This window comes from Protopterus annectens, chromosome 8.part0 (genome assembly GCF_019279795.1).
Source record: "Protopterus annectens isolate FY-2018-M chromosome 8.part0, PAN1.0, whole genome shotgun sequence".
Classification (NCBI taxonomy): Eukaryota; Metazoa; Chordata; order Ceratodontiformes; family Protopteridae; genus Protopterus; species Protopterus annectens.
Genome location: NC_056741.1, coordinates 1,363,181,631 through 1,363,195,186, shown reverse-complemented (window position 1 = coordinate 1,363,195,186; position 13,556 = coordinate 1,363,181,631). Strand labels below are relative to the sequence as shown.

Genomic DNA, 13,556 nt, shown 5'->3' with positions numbered 1-13,556 from the left:
CTACACCTTTCTTTTGTCTGTACATTTCCCCATTGAAATAAATGAAATTATTTTCGAGTACTAGCTCCATAAATTCAACTAATAGGCTGATTACATTAGAGCCAAGGCCAGATTCAGAAACCAAGGATTCATTAAACCATTCTAAACCAATTGAATGTGGGATACTGGGAAACAATTTCACTATATCAATAGTTACCATCAAAAGATCAGGTTTAAATAAACTGGGCTCTGTGCCCTAAAGGAAATCCCAGGAATCCTTACATACATAGTGTAAGGAGAAAACAAACTTTTTGATGATATGATCAATGAATTTACCTAAAGGTTCTGTGATACTGCCTGCTCCAGAGACTATAGGCCTAAATTTCAATGGGTCTAAGCCCTTGTGGGTCTTGGGTATCCCAAAAATAACTGAAGTTTTAGGTTTACTGACATGTAAATAGTTAAACAGCCTTTCATTAATCGCTCCCTGGAGTAAATGGTCTGATAACAAAAAGTTAATCTTTGAGTAAGCAAGATTCATCTCATTCCTGGAAATCAACTCGTATTGCTCCGTGTCCTGCAACATACTGTGAAGGTGCATGTCATATTCACAGGTATACATAAGGACCACCCCCCCCCTCCTTTGTCGGGTTTCATTACCCTACAACCCTCACTCTTAAGGTAGTGAATAAGCTGATGTGACTTAAAACTCAAGTTAGTAGGTGGCGAATGTGATTTAGAAGAGTTCTGCTTCCTCAAATCAGCCTCTACCAATTCCTCAAATACCTTGAGAGAAGGGTGTGTGGGAGGGTTGAAAGTACTAGTTCTTGTGAGCCCTTCATTAGTGTAGGACCACCCCTTAAAATACATTGCAAGATTTAAATGCCTGACGAATAATTTCAAGTCGACTAAAGCATTAGTTAAATTCAAGGAGCGTGATGGTACATACTGAAAACCCCCTAGTGAGAAGATCAAAAAAATCCTGAGTCAACGTCATATCTGTAAAATTGTACATAGTAAAGTTGTCTTTTTTCATGACAGAGTGGTTGTTACCATGAGTGTTAAATTGTCTGCACATTCAAAATCAATAATGTTAAAAAATCTCTCTATCTGCGTGTCCTGTTCCAACCCTGCTGCTGGTGTATCGTACCCTTCCCCCTGCTCTGCCCGGGAGATACTGAAAATCCTGGAGTGAGTTTTTTCTACCCATCTCAGCTAAATGCCCACTCCTCCTGGGTGGATCTACAGGTGTTTTGGAATAATTATTACCATTACTGACCTCATTGACTCTATCTACTGTTTGCTTAGCGCTCCATCCACCCTTTCCAGGGGATGGGTAGGCTATGCCCTCCTTGTATTCATTGAGATCTCTTTCTAGCTTTCTGATTTTACGATTAAGAATTTTAACACAATATTGATCCACCTCATGAAATACATTGTCATAATTCTTCTTAATACTCATAAAATTGTTGTCATTAACCAAAGAGTCATTTAAAATGTTAACCTCCTTTAACAAAATGTCAGCTTTAACTTCGTAATCTTTTATCATAAGATCGAGCATTTCCAGACCTGCTGTATCAAAGATGTCACACAATTTGTTATAAAAAGAAGTTCCTGGTAAAGTGTTATTCGGAAATTTATAACAACGCAAGCCTTTCGGAACGCGTTGAACACGAACACATTCTTTTAAATAGTCAATCTCAAGCTGCATACTTTTGTAAAAATAAAAGTTTGTCTCTCAAGTCGTTAAATTCATGTTCAGTACAAGAGTTAGAATTTAACGGACACAGTACCTGGTTTAAAAAAGAATTGTTGTCCAGTCCAAGCACTGAAGTTAAAATCCTTTTTAGAAACGTTCGTCTTGTTAACCTGACTTGTTTGTGCTTTGCCCATCTGTTCGTCTGAGTCAGCGTTAACCAATAGAATCTCTTCAAGTGATTCAGCCTGTGCTGCGTTAATCAAACCCTGCGTTTGAGTCCTGCTTCCTCCTTGGTTCAAGACCATGCTGTTGATTAGCAGGCAGTGAATTACCATACCTCGAATTCAAAGTGTTGTTCAACTGCGTAAGAAGAACTAAAACTTGTTTAAACTCTCCACGGGTGACCGGAGCATCATCCGGTTCATCTCTAAGTAAAAGCAGTGTATCCTGGAAGTCCACATGGTCCAGTCCTTCAGCCATAGAGGCAACGACCATAAAATACCACCACGAATAAAAAACTAAGAAAATCCAAAAAAGCTCCACAGGCAAGGAGAACCAGACCAAAGGAAAATAAAAACATTTATTAACTGTGCAAAAAACAAACCGAAGTGAATCAAGCGCTTTCACCTGGTTATTACCAGGCTTTGTCCACCATTACTGACATTCAGTAACACCAACAACAGTCTAAACAATATATAAAATATGTGTAAAAAAAAAAATATATATATATATATATATATATATATATATATATATATATATATATATATAGCATATGCAGCTTAAGTTTATTGTCCTTGAACAGGTGACGCAGGATGCCAGAAGGGGGGAGACTGGGAGACCCGACTTGAATATAATGACCTTTTATGGCAGCTTAGGCTAAATGCTGGGAAATCCCCTGGTCTTAATGAGAATATTAACATCAGTAGTGTGCTTAAATTAAGGATGGCTAGATTGTAAGTCTTCGTAATGATTTTATATCTTTATATTCGCACAATGATTTTTATTATTATTATTTTTATATTCATGTTTTGGAATGTATTTTACATTCATTTCATATTTCACGTATTTAAAAGTATAGTGTCTTTTGGAGGTTGATACCTGTTTTTTATACATATATATATTTTTTACACATTTTATATATTGTTTAGACTGTTGTTGGTGTTACTGAATGTCAGTAGTGGTACAATTTTCTTAAAAACAAATTTTTTTTTTACACTGACATTTCAATCCTCTATTCAACTGAGCAGTGAATTAATCAATTAAGGTATCACGTGATTATGCTTATTTAAAGCATGTACTGCATTGTATATTTTATCTTGACAAAGCCTGGTATTAACCAGGTGAAAGCGCTTGATTCACTTCGGTTTGTTTTTTGCACAGTTAATAAATGTTTTTATTTTCCTTTGGACTGGTTCTCCTTGCCTGTATACCTCTGCTCTCCTTTACAATGCTCAAAATCTTTTTGGTGTATTTGCTTTTTTGTTCGAGGTATAACCTTGTATATTTATAGATTTAATTGCATCCCATTAGGGGGGCACCTGACATCTGGGGCAAGAAAAACTGATGTAATGGCGTCGGCTGCATGTTTTATACCCCTGATGACCTGACATCACGGAAGAAGGGACAGCAACCGACGCAGGACCCAAGACTTTGTTAATCAGGCCGACTGAGGGCTACTGCAAGCAGATAACCCAAATGTGATGACTGCAACAGTGAATACACTCGAACATCTACATTTATGGTAAGTGTACACAACTGTACTTTCTCATGCACAGCACATCTACTAATGCACCCATCTGATCAGCCTCTCACAGACATTTACTCCCTTCATTTGACTACATGATACCTCCACTTGCCATAATGACCAGGAACCATATATACCCTTCAGCCATTATTGAGTTAATTACAGCCTCTTGGAAACCATCAACAAGAAAGATTTACAGAGGCATATAGAAAGTTTTTACTTGGGCACAGAAGAATAATGTTACCTACAATAGCCGCTCTTGCATCTGTCCTTCACATTTGATATGTGCTTGCTTAGGCATGTGACCCAGCTCAAGAGACTGCAGCATTTCCTTACCAAACAAATCAAGGACTTGTCCTCCTTGAGTTAGCCTGACTACCTTAAGACTCTCACTCTTTTCAGTTTCATACCGCCTGTTGAGAGATGCCTGTCTTGACTACAGATCCTTGAAAGGTCTGGTCCTGTATAACCTCCTTTGCGTTCACAAAACTAATGCCACTCTAAACACCCACTCAAGAGACCTAAACTACCACAAACACATAAATAGGACTGGTTTGCTGGATAGCCATCTTTCAGTCATAGAGGATACCTCTTTTATGACTTAGACCTCCCTTAGAGGTTAAGCAGAGCAACTCCATGACTCTCAAGTGTAACCTCATGACTGGATGGGCATTTGAGTGCACTCCCTGTTCTGGCCCTTTCCAACCCTCACAGAAAGGAGCCCAAAGTAGGTAGAAGTCTGTTAATTTGTCTTGGTAAATAGTTGGGCTCAATGTCTAGGCTAAGCTACAAATGATCCACTGGATCAACAGCCTGGTATGAACCTGTAAGGGAATGTTGTGATGTGTTTTTTTTTTTGTTTGTTTTTTTTTTTTTTTTTAATATTTAATCACATTTTAAATAATTGACATTGGGAGACTTGCATTAACAGAAAAGAAAGCAAACCATATTTTTATCATTATTTTCATCCAGTATACCTGTATTTTTATCATTCATTTCAGCATTACATAAATTGCACAATCCTGCCTTCCCCACTCTTCCTGAATCTTATTCAGCAGTTATTATTCCCCCAAGTTCAGTTTATTTCTATGCAATTTGCTCCTTCTGTTTTTTAAATGTCCCACCTACAGCTCTTTATCTCCTTTACAATATTCACTACTTTAAATATAGTTAGTTTAGGTTTTGATTTCCATTTTCTAGTAACTGCTTTTTGGCAGCCAGTAGCATTAAACTTGGTAAGGCCTTGCTATGCCTAGGCAATAAAAGTTATTTTATTTTATTAATTTAATGAATGTATTGATTTGTCTTTGTTGACCAGGAAAAGTCTGACTGGGTAAAACCCATTTTCAGCTGAGGCCCCGGGAGAAAATCTCCTCACGTTTAAGTTACAGATGATGTACATTTATAATTGCAGAGTAAAATCATATATAAACCTAAAAAAAAAAATACTTCCTTTGTTAAAATGATTGGCTTCCCCAAAATGCCTAACAAAGTATGGGAATTTTTAAAATTTGTCAACTTGTTAAATTCCCAAAAACATTCTCTGTTACCCCTCTTTCCCATCACCCCTCCAGCATTTGCTGTCTCCCTGGGGAAGAATTGTTTGAAGTCCGCTTGGGGTATAAAAATACTTATGCAAACACTTCCAATCAAAAAATTTGGGAGTGTTGAGTTGTTGCAGGGGAACTGCGAATAGGAGAATCCACATTAGGCTTTCATCGCATCGTCTCCTAGAGTATTAATTGCCCTCATGACCTTTGTCTTTTTGTAGCACTTTAATTTCTCTGTTTATGTAACATGCAGAAATGCACTCCATAGTGTAGCTGTGGCCTCAGTGAGGAATGTAGGAGTGATAGAATCATCTCAGTGTCTCTGGAGTTAATTCCACTTGTTTGAAGTTGTCTTTCACTCTATACCTGGTGATTCATTTTGAGTGTTGTAAGTACCCCCCTTGTCCTTCCATATCAATATTGCAGTACTCCTAACTGAAGGGATCTCCTGCCAAGGACAATCCAATGTCTGGCCAGTGTATCACTGCTTACAGGCACTGCACATCACCTGTATGCTCCCCTTGCAAGGTGTAGGGCATAAAGGTAACGTACCGATGCACAAGCACAGAATTTCTTTGCTGTCAGTATGAACGCCATCACTGAATTTTTGTTTGAATGCCATTCTTAGGGTTTCTCATCTTCCTTTTCTTTAGTATTGATTGGTTCCGTTCATCCAGAAAGGGAAAATGTTCTTGTGGGAGGCATATTCCCCATAAAGACTGTCATGACCAGTGTGTGTGTTTTGTTTGGGTGCATCCCATGACCATACGCAGTGTTCTGTCTGGCAAGCTTTTGTCCCCAAGACCCTGTGTAGTCATCTGTCCTGCTTATCTATTTACCTTGAAAACAGTTGTCTTAAGAATTTGGCTGAAGGTGCTATGGCAGAGTTTTTCCATCCAGAGGGTCAGCCTTCTGCCAAAGAAAGACTTTAAAACTTGGTCGGTTATGGCTGCTTTTCAGCCCCCCCCCAGACATTTGTCTCGAGGCTAGTGAAAGTCCAGAGGATCGTCCAGTGGTTGCTTGGGGTTTCTCTGCCCTGACCTCGTCAGAGGCTGGCATGGATCCAGCTTCTTGTCAATCCTCAGAGGCTTTACAAACATCAGCTCCAGAAACTGAAGGTGAAACTCTGCTGATTATATCCAAGGGACCAAGGGGAGTCTGCATATTTTAGTGAGGGGGGAGATCCGTACTACTCTTTTGAGTATCAGGGTCTGACCCTCCTAGGGTGCTTCATACAGACGTCCCACAAAAAAAGAAACAGAAAGCCAAACATGTTTCCCCTGCAGTTAAGCATCTCCAATGTGAATGGCAAGGTTTTCCTCAGGGATTATTTAATGCTTTAATGGCTTTAAAGCCCCCTCAAGGGGTGTCTATGCTGCTGAACTTTTTAAGCCTCTTCAGGATACGAGAAAGGCCTTAGTGTTTTTCTCGTATTCCAAAGTTTCAAAGGAGTTGCCCTTCCTATTCTGCTTTTGTTCACAGACCATCTCGCCCTCCTCCCAAGGGTAAAAAGGGTTCTAGATGTGCGCATCCTGCTAAGTTTACTCACCTAATTCCCAGAAACCTACCTTTCATAACAACTCTGGTTCTATTTATAGTTTGCTTCCCCTTTCCCTCAGCCAGGTCCCTTTGTCCACCTGCCTTTTCCAGTCCCTCCCAAACTGGTTGAGAATAACAACAGACACTTGGGGTCCTTTCTGTATCCGCCAAGGGTATTTTGTGTTTTTTTTTTCCTCTTTTTGGGAATCCCTCAGCCTTCTCGGGAACAGCTTGCTTTTTCCCCAGAGGTGCTTCATTCTCTTTTGGTCCAGGACACCATTCATGACATACCCCTGGCCCAGATGGGGCAGGGTTTTTATTCCAGAAGATTCTTAGTTCCCAGGAAGGATGCCCTTGGAAACCAATTCTGTACCTTTCCTAGCTAATCACCTTTCTCAAGATTCCTTCCTTTTGGATGTTCTCTTCAAACTTTATTTCCTCCTCCTCTTCCTCAGATCTTTCTGGTTTCTATGGCTCTCGAGGATGTCTAACTTCATATCCCCAACAATCCCCTTTTCAGGAAATGTTTACATTTCTCTGTTTCTTCTGTGCATTTTCAGTTCTTTGCTTTGCCCTTTGCTGAATACTTAGGGCAGTAGAAATGCCAAATGTCTCTCTCCTGTCATCACTTTTTGCAGGATGAGAGAAGCTCAGATCTTTCCTTTTCTGGACAATCTGCTTATTCAGTCTTCCTCCCCTGATGCTTTGTTTCAAGATCTCCAGTTTACAATTTCCCTGTTGCAGAGTCTAGGGTTCACCATAAACTTTCAAACAGTCAGCTCTGATCACTTCTCAGGATCATGTTTTCCTTGGTTGCAAGATCTAGACCATTCTCATGCTGGCTTCCCTGCCTGCCCCTAAGGTCCTGTCTGTTGTTGCATTTTTCCAGTCTCTTCTTCCAGAGTCAGTTGTGGCTAGGGACTTTCTCACAGTCCTCAGATTCATGGCTTCCACCATTCCAGTGCTTCCTCTGACCAGGCTCCATACGAGAAAGCAGTATCTGAAGTCAGTGTGATTTCAACATTGCTACGACCCCCCCCCCCCCGGACTTCCCAGTCCACATTCCCCTTGTTTCAAGCTCGAGCTTTAGTGGTGGATTTATCAACTCTCTCTCAAACCGGGCTTTCCTTTCCAAGCACTAGCCCTGACTCAGCTCTTTGCAGATGCCCCAAGTAAGGGATGGGGTGCTTTCTTCAGCTCTCTCAAGGTTTATGGTCTCTGGTCTCTGCATCAGAAGTCAAACCACATCAGTGTAAAGGAGATGAGGACCCTGCTTCTAGCTCTTCATGCTTTTATTTCCATATGTCATGCTGGACTCCTCTACATTTTCACAGACAACATCACAGTGATGCAGTATGTCATTAAGCAAGTTGGGTACAAGGTCTCATCTTTGCAGAGAGTATATCTTCAGCTTTGGGATCCAGCTGTCAAGTATCAAATGACTCTTCAGGTAGTTTACATTCCCTCGGAGCACAGTCTATTGACAGACTCTTTGAGCAGGTCCAACACACAAGCTTCACGGTTGGATGCTTCACAGAGATGTGTTTCTGGTTGGTGGGGTATTCCTCAGGTAGATCTTTTTGCCTCCCCCTCTTCTTCTTTTCTGTTCCAGAGTTCCAAGTTCTCTGACTTGAAAAGTGGATGCCCTGTCTTTTCCTGTGGAAGGGGATATTTCTGTATGCCATTCCCTCCCCTTCCTTTGCTTCCAAGATTCTTGCATAAGATCAAGCAAGATTCCCGCAAAATCTTGCTAGTGATTCCCTTTTTGGCCCAGACAGCATTGGTTCCCCCTTTTTTTCTCACTTGGCTAGAGACAATCACCACAAGCTACTTCACCGGTTGGACCTTCTCATACAAGACAAGTGATCTGTTATCCATTCTTACTTGTCCAGTCTTCAACTGACGTGGTCGATAGGGTTTTGATCCCTTTTAGGCATCTCTTTTCTGAGGATGTATTTTGTCCAGATGGAAAAGATTTTCTGTCTGGTGCCTCTCTCGAATCTTGGATCCCCTATCTGTACGGGTTCCAATGGGTCTCTTATTTGTGTGACCTGCTTTATGCTGGGTTAGCATATTCTTCAGTTAAAGCTCACCTGTCAGCAGTTTCTGCTGGATTGCCATTGGCTCCTCTTCTGGCCTCTAGATTTCAGGTCAAGCAATTTCTTAAAGGTGTTCTTCATATCAGGCCTCCCAGGAAGCCAATTCTGCCTTCTTGGGACCTATGCTTTGTTCCTGAAAAAATGACTGCTTTTGAGCCTTCTGCTTCAGCTTCCTTACATTATACTTGGAAGACTGTTCTTCTTTTGGCCCTCACTTCAGCTGAGAGAGTATATGAACTTCAGGGTCTCATGGTTATTCCTCCTTTTTAGTTTTTCACTGAGATAGAGTATCTGTTTGCACTAATCTTCCTTTTATGCCCAAGGTGGTCAATGAGTTTTCCCCTTAGTCTGTTCATCTTCCTTCCTTTTTTCCTTCTCCACAGTCTGTCAGTGGGAAGATTCTTCGCACTTTGGATTTGCATAGACTGCTGAGGTGATGTTTGGATAAAACTAAGGTTATTCACAAATTTGAGCAGCTTTTTGATTCTTTTCATCTCATGTCTCTAGGTTTGGCTGTTTCTAAGCAAACCATGCATTCCTGGATTTCTAAGGCCATTTCTTTTTGTGGTAAATGTCTTTTCTTATCAGTAAAGGCTCACTCTACCAGGGCTGTTGCCTCCTGTGGTGCTTTTTTGTCAAGGAACTGGATACCAGCTTCATCCTTAAGGTCACTGCTTGATTTTCTGTTCATATCTTCACTGAGCATTACAAGTTGGATGTTATTTCCAAGTCTAGAGCCAGCTGTGCCAGGGCTGTCCTGCATGAGGTTCTGGAGGGCACTTTCATGCCATCCTCCTGCCAGGTTTCCTCTTGAGCTTTTGTACTCTCTCCTCAGCGGTGATGCAGAAGGATGTAGCACAGTTGTGTAAAATCTTAACATAGCAGTAAATGTCCATCTCTTAACTGTTGCCGTATTCGTGGTCTCTCTCCGTCTTGTCCCCTCTACTCTAACCTATTCTTTCTTGCCCTCCTGACCAAGGAGCTTTTCTCCCTTTTCCTTTTCTAGATGTACATGTTCACCCTTGTCCCTAGGGACATTCTGTTCCGCCTGGGGCTTTTTCAGCTGTGTGCGCATCCATATGTCACCTTTATGGCCTACACCTTGTGCGGGGAACATATATGTGATGTATGGCACCTGTAAGAAAAGAAGGCTTTGGTATAATGGCTGGAGATCCCTTCGGTTAGAAATACTGTAGCAATGAAGAGAGACATCTACTGTTATGGGAAGATTTTACCCAGCTGTATTTTCTGTTTCTTTATTTTAGCAGGTCTTTCTGATGACATTAATCCCAGACAATGACAGGCAGCTGTTCAGGCATACCAGGCCAAACAAAGACTTGTGACTCTGTTAGTCATTCACCATGTCAGCAGATAAACAGCAGTGGTATGGATTAGATCCTCATACCAAAATAGGAAAAAAAAACCTCTCTGTAGGGAGATCCTTGAGATTTTAAATTCAGTAGATATCCTTGTTCCTCAAGGTCCGAGGATGGCAGCCCCCCCCCCCCCCGCCATGGTGCTTATTACCACCAATGCCTCTGATTTCACCATCAGGAGGATGCCATGGCCCTTAATTGCCAAACATACACATACCATACTACAGCATGCTGAAGTTTCTTGGTACTTTCCTGTTCTAGCTAAAGAAAAAGGTTGAAGGGATAGAAAACAGCTTTGTGAAATGAGTACTAGACCCACACAACCTCAGTTTTCAGTTGGCTAAGTCCTCAAATGTGACTGATGCAGTAATTTCTTGCAGGGTGGCAGCTACAGAGTCCATATTAAGGAGGTATAGTTGACTGAGGACATAACCCTGCCAAAGATTAAAACAGAGCTACTTAATATGCCACTGGTGAAGGAACTTCTCTTTAGAGCCCTCAGCAGCAAAGGTTGATGGAAGCTTGTGATCTGTCAAATAGTTTCACTTTCCTATATCAAAATGCAGCAGGAAACTACTACAGAAGAAAGACAATGGAAAACAGCAGAAGGGTGTGAAAGGCTGCTATAAGAAAAAAAATGGTAAGTAGACCAAAAGGGAAAGCTTGGTTGTCCTCGTAGCTAAGACCCCAAGAAGGAGAATAGCTGCCTCACTCATGCTCATCTGTCCCTCCCAAAACCAATCTCATTCCACATCCTCCACAGTACATCTTCCTCCTGTCCTTCCCCACAAAGAATTTTACCTCTTTGTAAAACAGTGGAGGAAAATCACCCAAGGCAAACACGTTCTTCAAATTTAAAGACAGGGATGGAAACTAAGTTTCTTAAGACAATAGTTCTTTGGTATCTTGCCAGTTCCCAGAGTCCAAGCACACTTAGTCCAGTTTTCACTACAAGACATCCTGTTACAGGGAGTCAGAGTACTAGACGAAGAAGTAGGAATATTCTTACTGTAGTCTGCTTCTAATTCTAAGAAAGGAAGGGACTTTTAGAGACCCATCTTGGACATTTCAAGACTAAACAAATTTCTAAAGATACCAGACATCGGAATGCTAACATTGAAGAATCTTTTATTTCTCCTGTTATAAACTTGCATGGTTGTCCTGGCCTAGCGTATGCATACTCCTGGACTTGTACTGAGTTTGGACAGACTGTTTATTGTATTTGAAGGAGAAGGTTGCCTCTACCAGTTCAACACGTTTATCAACTGCACCCAGTGTGTTTGCAAAGTGCCTATCTCCAGAAATTGCCTGTACAGAACCAAGGGCATTCACATTCTCTTACCTGGATGACTTCCTCATTCAGGCAGCAACTCCAGAGGGGATTAAGAAGGCTTTTACATACACATCAGTCTTGCATACTTTTATAACTTGGGGCTCTTTCAGTGTTCCAAAATCTCATCTGATATTCAGTAAACAAACCTCTGTTACTAGGGGCACTGCTAGATACAGAACACCAGATGGCCTTTTTATTGTTTTTCCTGTTATCTTGCTTCAGTACAGTAACCATCACTGGAAGGGAATTCCTGAGCACGTGCTGGGCTACATGGCCTGTTCCATTTTGTGATACCCCATAGTTTAAGGCTTCACATGAGTAAGCTATGGTGGTGCCTGAGGAACGCGTACCAGCATGTCCAATCCCTGCTGTGCTCCATGTTACGATTGCCACTTCATGAAGAAAGAGTATATGCTAATATGCAGGAAATGCTTTGCAGACGAGATTGGAATGACCAGACATTAATCACCAACATCTCAGGCACAACCTGGGGAGCCCACATGGTAAAGTTGAGGATCCAAGGCTTCTGAGACAAAACCCAGTTAGAAGAAAATATCAGCATAAAATATTGGCCATCAAGGTATTCAAGCCTATTTGGACACAGGAAATCTTGCACATTTTCATAGACGGCACCACAGTGATGTGATGTATCCGCAGACATGGAAGAAAGAGATTAGGCAACCACACAGATTCCTTTCTGCCAAGAATATTGCAGATGACCAACTTCCACACACACAAACTGTTAGGTAGCTCAAACAGAGCTGCCTAAGAAGTCAAGTTTGAGCACCATCCCCTTCAAAGCTTTCCTTCTGTCGAAGAGAACATTCCCTTGTGGGTTTTTGAGGATCAGCGGTTGGCTTGTGCTATTCCATTGCTGGTCTTTCACCCTGATAGTCTCCTTTCCCTTCCAGAAAGTCAGTCTCCCCATTTTTGTCTTTAGCAACAGATAGTTTCAGATAAATGGGTTCTGAAGATCATTTATCAAAGTCACAGATGATAATGGGAGGAAATTACCAGAGACATAATACTGTGGTAGGTGAGTAAATCCTGTAACCTACAGTACTGTTGTAATGTCTTCTACCTTGTAGATACCACACAACTGTAAGTTTCATTCTTACCTAAATTGTCATCTATTCAGTAAATAGTTGTGTCAAGGGAAGTGCATCCTAAGTGTAACTGCCTAGTTTGTTATTCCTAAAAATATGGCTTGCTATATGTACTCTTGCATTTAAGTACTACTGCTGCTGATGGCCTTTCCAGTCTAAATCAGGGTGTTGAACTCAAATGACTGTCGGAGATGCATGAGGGCTAGGTGCACTCATCCAAATAGTGCAGTAACTTCTCTTCCAGCATTATGCTGTTGAGGACTGCTTGAGGCCTGATGGCCACGAGCTTTAGATCCCTAATCTGAATCATGTAATTTAAAGTGTATGTTTTGAGATGTATTTATTTGCTGTTCTACTTGCTTGTTTTTTTTTCAGGCGGTAAAGTGATGCAGCGGTCAAAGTTGTTGCCTCACAGCAAGAGGTTCTCTGGTTCAATTCTCGGCTGGGGTGCCTTCTGTGCGGAGTCTCCATGTCCTCCCTGCGTTTGCGTGGGTTTCCTCTGGGTACTCCGGTTTCCTCCCACATTCCAAAGACATGCATGTAGAGAATTTCTCCCTGGGCCTCTGCTGAAAATAGGCTCTGTCCTAGTTGGACTTTCCCCGTCAACAAATGTTAAATAATAAAATAAATAGATAAAATATTTGGGTTACAAGCATCCAGATGGGGCTTCAGTGATGGTACGATTAAGCTGGTTTGTAAATAAACAAACTGCCATACTGAAGCAAACCTGATGAATCAAAATTGTGGTGGCATCTTTGTAAGTTTTTATGCTATTGTTAAAAATACAAACATGTTTTCTTTTCGTGATTTGATGGTTTCTGTCTGTTTTATGTGGTCAGTGCTGTGATGCCATATGGCATAATTGCCTGATGAACCTGAATCAGTATGGTTGCGCCACATTTTAGAGATAGTGAAGTTGTCAAAAGTCTGACTTCATACGCACTTGGGTGCTGCAGCATTCTGGAGAGTCACTTAGATATCTTTTGTCATATGATGTTTGCAGATATTGAACTGTTACTCTGCAGTGAAAGTTAGTCCTTCATATTGTGAAATGTGGATCCTTCTAACTTTGTATTGACAGAATTCCAAAGATTATTAGGAATGTGGGACTTTTCACTGTTGAACACA

At 41.1% G+C, this 13,556-nt stretch overlaps 1 protein-coding gene across 1 annotated transcript in view; it reads left to right on the top strand.

Moving 5' to 3' along the window:
• HYOU1 (hypoxia up-regulated 1) overlaps nucleotides 1–13,556 on the top strand; it is a 1,290,196-nt gene that overhangs the window by 763,868 nt on the left and 512,772 nt on the right. The gene's annotated exons all lie outside the window — the stretch shown is intronic.